We start from the raw sequence: 10007 nt of genomic DNA, 5'->3' as shown, positions 1-10007 counted from the left end.
GAGCAATGCAGACAGAATCACAGTGATGAGCCTGAAACTGGCCTTTGAACGGGTGCGATCATACTGTATGTTAAAAATGTGGTTCCAGATAGGCCAAGGTCATACTGTTAAAAAAAACAATGACTTCCTGTTTCTGTTATATCATTCCACCATTGGACATGATTCAACAAGATTGTCAACGACTCACAGGAATATGTATGGTACCTCAACATGCTTTGTAAGCATAGTTCTCCCACAACTATCGCCTCCAGTTTTCTTTACTGTACCTAAGAGATATGTGAGCTTATATTAACATTATTTCAAACACGTTAGTAGATCTTAGAACTTTGCTTTTTAAAATTCATCTCCCTTTATTTGAGGAGATGCTTTGTTTTCTCTCCTTATGTTTTATTTTCACTTCCATTATATTCAAGAAAAGTGTCTATAAAATAAAAATCATGTCAGACAGACGGAATATATTTTACTTACATATTTCAGTGTTAAAGATAATTAGTGAGTTTAAATTTACACTTTATATGCTTTACTGACATGTATGTACAGCCACCACAAAATTACACAGCAATAGCAACACTAGTTTCACTTTACATGTAAATGTAAAATGTGCTTATCAAAGACATTCGGATGATGCCACTGGTCTGGTTTTGATTTCTGAAGATCCATAGAATTGACATATATTGCCAATAGATGTCAATTCTATAGATCTTCAATAGACTATTGTTAACTAATTGTCTCCAAAAGACTGTCCCCTCAGGCTCAGTTCAAACTATTTGTCAATACTAAAATAGAATTGGTAACTTATTGGATGGGCAAGCATTCTACCGACCATTCAACTGCAAAATGTGTCATCCAGTCATAAATCTTTCTGTTGTGAATTCATGGCATGCAAAGCATCATGGCGTATCATTCCTGCCCATTGAAATCACACTGCCCTCTGTTACAGACAATATCTATACAAGATGCAGATGTTAGTTTATACATTAATAGTTATACTTTGCCTTAACGTGTAGGATTCTACTTTAATTCTATAATATATGGCCGTTGAGTATAGTATAATGGCAGTGTGTTTGGTCATTTATGTGAATTTATACTGCAACACTGATATTTGCCTTTGGGGATAGATAAATACATATGTATATCTATCTATCAACAAGCTGATTTAAAATGCATTATGTTAGTTTCACAGATTTTAACAAAAAGTGGTTTAGACAACAAGCGTAGGCCTTTGCCTACTCCAGAATCACTGACTCCACCTTTAAGGCGAAACAACTAATTGTCACTTCTTGATAGACAAAACATATTATTCTATAATGTATTGTTCTAATTGTGGTTGCTGGTCATTGTGTCATTTATAAGATCTGGTTGCTGAGAAGCACTTGCCTGCTTTGTTCAGTGTACAGTGGCCTTTGCTTCTGCTTGACGAAAGACAACAGCGACCTCGTGTGAGAAAACTACTGTATATGACAGCACGGTACAAATTGACCCAGAGATTCTAAAATGTCTTCATGTTAGTCTGTGAACCTCACCCTATATGTTGTCAACAAAGTGTATATTTCACATTTGCGAAACCAGTAATCCAATGTGAGGATAGGCCTACTACCTGCCCTCAGATGTGCTGTGTGTCACCTAGTGTAGTTTCGCACAGCCAGACCAAACTACAGCTAGTAGTATGTACCTACTAGTGTGTGATAAATTGATCAGATGTCAATTTATTTAGATAGACGCCCAATGTTAAGGCTCCCTTTACAGGTTAGTGTCTAGAAATCTAACAAACCAATTGACACTGTGATCCTGGGGGTCTTCAAGAACAAGTGATGTTGGTTATCCAGACTTGCTTTTGGACATCACAGCTGTAAGACAACAGACCAAGTAATAAGTCTTCAACAATAAAATAAATAAGTCCTTTAAAGTTTCAGTAGGCCTACATGCCACATATAGACTTTAACACATTGAAACAGGCTGGCAAAATACAAAAAGGCTACAATACAATAGCCTAATAGGCTATTTAAAATGTTGGTTAGACTGTAAGCCTAAAGCTGGGAAATGGCCTTGGAAACGGTGAATGTGGGCTGTCAGCAAAGTTACATTTGTAAGCACAATGTCTAAATGTTAAAAGATCAAAATGTTCAGCAAGTAGGCCTAGGCTAGGCTACTGTTTGATCAAACTCATCGCTCTCAGCTTCCAATTAGGCCTATAAAAGTAGCCTAATAAACCTAAATGTAACGAATGGACCCTGCGGTGTTTCCTACTACCCTACTAAAGTTTATTTAGCCTAATCGATTTGGGAAGCTTCTTAAACCAGTAGGCTACATTTTTCACGCTTCTAGCCAATTAACGCTGTCATTTTGCGTAGGCTATACTTTATAGCCTAGTTGATTTGAGTTAGCTAGTGAGTTGTTATAGGCCTACCAATTAGCCATAGGCTTCTGCTCAAGACACACGGAAAAGAACGCTGTGAAAAAACTTCGCAGGTCCATTTAATGATGAAACACTTGGGCTACTAGGGTGGTAGTGACACACCACATAAAAATGTATACAAAGGTTTTAAAAAAAACTCCTGTCACCTTTGTCAGTCCCCGCTGGACCCCTGAGTGTGTCCAGACTGCTGTGCAGCGAACGAGCTTTATAAGCGGCCGACTGGTAACAAGCCCTGCAATCCGCAAGATGGCGCCCGAGCTTGACTGTGAACGGTCTAGTCTGCCTTGGTTTCATGCCTTGGACACCATACACGTGAATTTGGTTAAATAAGACATCTTCTTGGTCACTTGAGCCGATACACTGGTAGGCCTTGTTTATTTGAGACATTTAAAAGGTATTCAACTTGAATCAAGTTAACCTGCAGAAAGTTGAAGCAAAATGTTTCTTTATCCACTGCTTAAGAATTTGTGTTCAGAAAAAGCTTGATCATTCCAACCTCTGTAATTTTAGGCCAATCTCCCAGCTTCCATTTCTGTCTAAAGTGTTAGAAAGAGCAGTATATATCCAGCTCCAGTCATTCTTAGTTGAGAACAACATTCATGAAAAATTTCAGTCTGGTTTTAAACCTGGACACAGCACAGAAACTGCCTTGCTCAAAGTTTTTAATGATCTTCTTTTAGCTGCTGACTCAGGTAGCCCTGCAGTCCTGATCCTTTTAGACCTTTCAGCTGCCTTCGACACAGTGGATCATGCAATCCTCCTGCAGCGCCTTAAAAATCATGTTGGCATCACTGGCTCCGCCCTCCGCTGGCTCTCGTCCTACCTCACTGACCGAAGTTTTTCGGTGCAGTTGGGTGACATTTATTCTGATACAGCCCCTCTGACCTGTGGAGTCCCCCAAGGCTCCATCCTTGGCCCCATTCTATTCCTTTTGTACATGTTGCCCCTTGGTGGCATTATCCAAAATCATAAAATCTCCTTCCACTTTTATGCAGACGATGTCCAAATTTATCTTCCATTAAAATCCACTAGCAACGATCCAATACAAGTATTTTTAAACTGCCTGGGTGATGTTAAGGCTTGGATGAACAACAACTTCCTTAAATTAAATGACTCAAAGACAGAGATCATCCTGTTTAAAGGCAACACCTCATCCACAGCCTGCACAGCCAACATCCTCAGCCCCTTGGGTCCTAATATTCATACTCATGGTAGGAATTTAGGTTTTATCTTCGACCAGAATTTTAAACTGGATAAACAGATCAGCACTGTTGTCAAAGCCAGCTTTTTCCAGCTCCGCCTCCTGGCCAAAATCAAACCATATCTTTTTAAATCCGATCTAGAAACAGCTACACATGCCTTCATCACATCCAAATTAGATTACTGTAACTCCTTATATTTCGGCCTGGATCACTCCTCCCTCAGTCGTCTCCAACTAGTACAGAATTCAGCCGCTCGTCTTCTCTCCGGCAAGAAAAAACATGACCACATCACACCCGTTTTAGCCTCACTTCACTGGCTGCCTGTCAGCTTCAGAATCGATTTTAAACTTCTCTTAATTGTCTTTAAAGCCCTGAATGGCCTGGCCCCCCCTTACCTCAGTGAGCTCCTACAGCTGCATACCCCTTCCAGATCCCTACGTTCCTCCGACCAACTGCTGCTCAAGGTTCCGAAAACCAGACTTAAGACCCGAGGTGATAGGGCCTTTGCCGCAGCTGCCCCCAGACTTTGGAACAACCTCCCCATCCACATTAAATCATTACAGTCTGTTGACATTTTCAAATCGTCACTGAAAACACACCTCTTCTCCCTGGCTTTCCCCCCTTGATTATGGCATATTTTCTGACTTTCTTATTGATATTTCTATTTCATTTTTAAATTTAGTTTTTAATGATTTTATGCATGTTTTTCTTTTTTCCCCCGGTGTGATTTTGTCTCTGTCTTGCCTATGTTTTTTATCTTATTCTGCCTGTACAGCACTTTGGTCGGCTGCTGTCGTTTTAAATGTGCTTTATAAATAAACTTGACTTGACTTGACTTGACTTCAATCACGAGGGACCAACATAGGCCTATAGAATAATAAAACCATGGGCCCATGCTTTAATGACTTTTGGTTTCTGGGGTAGGCTAATAATCTCAAATGGTTAACAACAGATTACTTTCATGTAGCCATTTATGGCATTTTAAAAGAGAAATGTCAACGGGTTTTCCATTTTCCACTATAAAACTATAGGCCTAGGCTATATATGCCTATGTGCCATGTTAAATGGGTTACTAAAAAAAGCTAATTTGATGTGTTTTAATGACTCGCCCATTTGATTAGGCTCATATGTAATATGCTACACAATACCAATACAACAGAGAAGCCAAATGAATTACACCAATGAGTTTTCTTTTATTATAGGCTGCTTTAATTTAAATTACAGTTACTGATAATACAATCGATATGCATGCTGTTATTCGATTTTAAACTTGTAATTTTAATGGATTGTGCACAGTGTCTGTGATTAAACACCTATTGGATTTTCTAAGAGTATATGCAAGATATTTTTAGTGCTTTATTGCATTTGCACAGTGTTGAGAAGAGGGGGATGGGCAAGGGTTTGAAGGAAAGAAAGGCACGCTGTTAGCTGTTTGCAGGTAAACCAATCTGAATACATTAATGATTATGGGGCTATCTCCTGTCCTTTCCAACTGTTATCTCCTGTCCTTTCAAAGTAGAGAGGCCAAGTAGGCAGGGGGGATGGGGTAAAGTGTCTCACACTCACTGAGGGGGGAGGTCAGTTTGCCATGTTTTGTGGGGGAAGGGACCCAAACAGAGGGCCACTGGGCCCCTCTTTGGATCTCCATGGAATGTTATTGAGGCTCTGTCACTCAGGCACACACACGAACGGACCGAAAACACACACAACTTAAGTGCAGACGTTTTTTTGTTTTTGTTTTGTTTTTTACTTTTGGGGATTTCATTAGCCTATGCAACAATCTGCTTGGATCTGAATTTATCTATAGGCCCTTAGTTATGCAAGTGTATACACAACCTATTAACCGTATTAATTGTGTAACACTTCAGTGAGTAGGCTATTCTTTCCAGCTATAGCTCAGTCTGAGAAAATTGGTAACATAACATAAAATGCTGCATCCATGCTATTGAACTTGAAAGAATTACGTTCACACAAGAAAAGGCAGGTAAGGAGCTAATTACCTATATGTTCATGATTATAATTGTAGGCAACATTGTAATGAAGATTGAAATGCAGTTCTCTTTGATCTCTTTTCACACCCCATTTCGCTGCTCTTCCTCCACTTTTGGTGCAGTCCCTCCTTAATAGTAAAAATTCAAATCCAATGTGTGCCAGAGAGACCACCATGGAGACACTTTCTCCCATCCTCTGTGGCCTTTCAGGGGCCATGTTGGCTCCAAACTCAATCCAGGTAAATGACTGACCCAGAATCTATGAGGTTCAGGCTCCATATACGTTTGCAATACCCAAGGCAATTCATTCATCCTTAATTAAGGCTACGTTAGGCTATCATATTTCCTGTTAAATTGCCAAGACATTTGTAAAGACTTATAACAACACTATTGGAAAAATGTCTAGGTGTTTACACTGTACTTCTTTAAAATTCAACATCTTAACATTGACCTTAAAAACATTCCAAATGTCCACCTGTGTTCTGTTGAATAAGCCTATTTAAAACCAATCATTTTGTGAGGAAAAAAAGGTAGCCTATAGCCTATAGGCGGCATGCCTACGTGTGTAGTAGTGACTAACATCTTAATGTAATACACGATGGGCATGGTAGGTCATTTGCATAAAGCTGCTTTTCTGCCAGCCTATAAATACATTTTTAAATCTCTCTCCTAATAATATCAGTGACTGCTGCTCATATCACCTATGGGTATTGGCATACGTGTAGTCCATTTGCACAACGTGTCCAACGGCTTTGATGCGACTTGAAAGAGGGATGCAACTACATTACCCATAAGTCATGTCGCTCTGCTACAAGCTGGCTCCCTCCGCTCTGGGAGTGTTTCGCATTTAAACAAACACGGTCCTGCCGAAGATGGCGGAGAGTTTGTAGAGGCGTAAAAGAGACTGTTCTACTCAATGAAAGCGTCGAAGCCGGTGAGTTTTTTGCAATTGGTTTGTGATTCGGTTTAAATTAAGTTTCTAACTATGGCTAGTGTGTCTATCAACGCGCAAATTTGTCACAGAGGTAGTTGGTGTTGCTCCGCTCCCGAGCAGGCAGTGGGTTTTAAGCTACCGTGATACAATGAACCACCTTACCACTGTCTATTTGTTATGGAATGTTTGTTATGATATTATTTGCTGCGGACTATAATTTACATAATCATTTACGTTAAGTCTTGATTAGTAAGGGGCAATCATTACCAGTTAAGATATTTGTTGGTGTTTCCATTATCCGCTAGCATAGGTTACAAAGTTTACTAGAGAGAGCTCTCTGCTTCGTTGGGGTGCAAAAGCCTAGCTGTATACTCAAAACTACTATAGGTGAACTCGTTTGTATTTCAAAACGTTAACGCTAACTTTGCAGCGCCACTAGGTTGTGTTCATTGTCCACAGCACAGCTGAACAGCTTCGGACTCTATTTATATTATTATTTCATTTTTTTACCAGACCGCGGGACTTCCTTTACAGTTTCGGTATACATGGGACTGCAGGAATTATCTGTAGCCTATTCTCGACTCACGTTAGTTACACTGCAGTAGGCTAGTTGTGATGGGTAACAACATTTAATTAAAATAGTGTATAGCTCGTTAGTTACGGTTTTCTATAGCCTCCACCGCGAATGTAATGGAGGGTAAACACGCTAAAACACCGTGTTTCTAGGCTAGGCTACATTTTATATTGTTGAATGGCTGTCAACAAAAAACTGCAACACCATCTAACAAATAGCAACAAACTAATTTAGCGGACGTTATATGTCATACGTGATCAGAATAACGAAAACAAATGGCCGCCCTTCGGAAAATAAGTCTTATTTTGTTTGAGGTTGTTAAATTTAAGATGTTAACCAGCTGCAGGTCATGATTAACAACCGTGTGTTCACCAGTACTTCACTGTTCCCCACTGCTCACAACCCAAACTTGAACTGGAGAGCTCAGCGTGGCTGCTCTGGAGAATCCACAGCATCTGTTATTTATTATTTGCATGGCTGTAGTGAGATTACCTATATTCATGATTGCAATGGCTGTTATAATGGCCCCATCACACCATGATAAATGCTGGTTTTCACTGCTGATAAATCATATTTAGGTTGATGTGTGTGTGAGCAACGCATGGACAGACAGACTGGCAGAGGGAGATGGATGGTTTTCAGTGCAGGGGAGGATGAACACTGCCAGGGTTCAGGTAGAGTCCAGGTTTGCTTTCTCTGTGCTCCCCTAGGTGTATGTTATATGCTGAGCACTCAGTTTCTGTGTAGGTAAGAGGACGTTCTCAGAAAGCGTACTCGCATGTAGGCACACAATGAGGTTGTGAGTTAGTCATACCACTGAAACGGTTGAGGTCTAGGTGTGCTTTCGCTCTATTCGCCCGGGGCAATCTTTGCCAATACTTGCAGGTATTTACAGCTCAATGTTTTTGGTTTTTTTCTCGATGTGAGAGTTGAGTCTAAAACCATGTAGGAATTCTTGTCATATTTCGACTAGGTTGATGCAGGCAGTTTGCGTCTTTAATGGTTGTCATGGCTGTACCTATGGGCTGTACACATATTAAAGGTGGAGCCAGCAGATCTGAAGAATGCTTGTTGTCAAATCAGTGAGTATATCGACTCACGATCGGCTACCTGTCCGTACTGTGCGTGTGCTGAAAATAAAAACGGTGTTGATACACAGCCTATGCTCGGAAAACTGGCATGTTGCTAGCTATGGTGGGGCCCCTTTGTTTACATACCAGTTTACAGAGCCTAGATGTGTATTAACACCCCATTTTTTTCAGCACACACACAGTACTTACAGGTAGGGAAATTTGAGGAGATATTCACTGATTCTGACAATAAGTGATTTTCACAAAAAGTTCTCCAGAATGGCTGACTCCTCCTTTTTAAGTGGGCTGCAATATCTCAATATTATGTGCAGATTTAAATGGCACATTGCTGGGAATGAACAAGGCAGAATGATGCTGCCGGCCTGGCACTCTTCAGGCGTCAGATGAGCTAACTTGTCTTTATTTTGAGTCTGATGGAATGCCATTACTCAAACCCATGTATGTTTGTAAGTGGTAGAAGGACCACTGTGGGAACCTGTCCAATGAACTGCTTCTGCTCATATTCTTGGCAAATGGAGCCCCCTGTCCCCCATTCTCTGTCCCTTTATCTACCTCTTTCTTTCTCTCTCACACAGGGTGTCAGGCTGCGTTAACAATGAATCAATCTTTGGGGGGATTCTTTGACTGCAGATGGGGTGAAGAAGTGACTGGGATGCATGGCTTTGGCTCTTTGTCTGCCGGCCCCTGTGCTCTCAATAATTCATTAACTTATCACTTTTTCTCATGGGACTGGGAGAAGTCTCTCTGTTGTGGCAGATTCTGTGTGGTTACATCACAGCGCCTGATTGATAGATGATCGAATGAGCATATGTTTGGTGGAATTGCTGATATTTAGTAAATAGGTGTGTCTTTTGATGTTATGTTTTGATTTATTTTTGACAGACTTGGTAAACTAATAAATCTGGAGGGCAAGGATTGGCACTGGCAGAGGATACTGTGTAGAAATACACCAGATTTGGCCGTAGCATCTGAAGCTACTTGGTAATGTTGGGTAATGGGCGTATTTTGTCAGTTCTAAATCAATGTATTGTCAATGCTAATATGCATGATTGTAGATGTACCAAAAAACAGCTAAACTACACTTTCTTGTTCTATGCTTTGAAAATCATGTTCCCTAATGCAGTTCTTATACATTTGAGTTTGAAAAAAAAAAGAAATCAACTTTTAACAACATTTGATACTGATCTTATTTTCATAGGCAATCTCTCTTTTAACAATATTAGTTAAATATTTCTGCTATATAGTTTCATCGACCTCGAAAGATTGGCTGGTATGCGAGAAAAGAGGGAAAAATAAAGCGTAGAGCTTGCCACTTGTGTGACAGTGAGCCATTTTGATAAATGTCTAAAATGTCTCTGTAGTCTTTCAAGCTGCATTTTTTGCATCACTGATGTCTGAATAGATGGCATTCTTTTGGTATGCCGTCAGACTGTGAGAGAGCAAAAGAGAGAGAGGGTGAGTGAGATAATAAGTTTCGCTTCGATTAAACTGCCAGCCGGTCAGGTGGTATGTGTTCAATTTAAGATTGATAGCTGTGTGGGTGAGCAGTGGCTCTCAGAGAACTCTTGATGACACACAAGCCGAAAGGCAAGCCTGATAATTGTCTCCTCTAATTGAAATATGACTCCTTGGTCTTGGTACCTTTTTGTCAGGGAGCGGTACAGTGTGGGGTTGGTCGAGGGGGAAAAAACACCGGAGTTTATTTAATTTTTTGCAAATAGTCTTTCAGGGAACATGTATACATTTTACATTTTCGATATTTTCTTTAATGTTAAAGGAATTTCCCTTAGCCTGATTCC

The 10007-nt window shown here is 40.2% G+C and overlaps 1 protein-coding gene across 4 annotated transcripts in view; it reads left to right on the top strand.

The window, feature by feature from the left end:
• Positions 1-6461: 6461 nt before the first annotated feature.
• The window catches only part of ncoa3 (nuclear receptor coactivator 3), a 35067-nt gene continuing 31521 nt past the window's right edge, over positions 6462-10007 (top strand). For all 4 annotated transcript variants that reach the window (XM_080026976.1, XM_080026977.1, XM_080026975.1 and 1 more), the window contains exon 1: positions 6462-6543. The gene's annotated coding sequence lies outside the window, so the exon portion shown is untranslated. The remainder of the gene's footprint in view (positions 6544-10007) is intronic.

This window comes from Ammodytes marinus, assembly GCF_949987685.1.
Source record: "Ammodytes marinus genome assembly, chromosome: 4".
Lineage (NCBI taxonomy): Eukaryota > Metazoa > Chordata > Actinopteri > Uranoscopiformes > Ammodytidae > Ammodytes > Ammodytes marinus.
The sequence above is the reverse complement of the archived record's forward strand: the minus strand, read 5'-3'. Positions and strand labels throughout refer to the sequence as shown.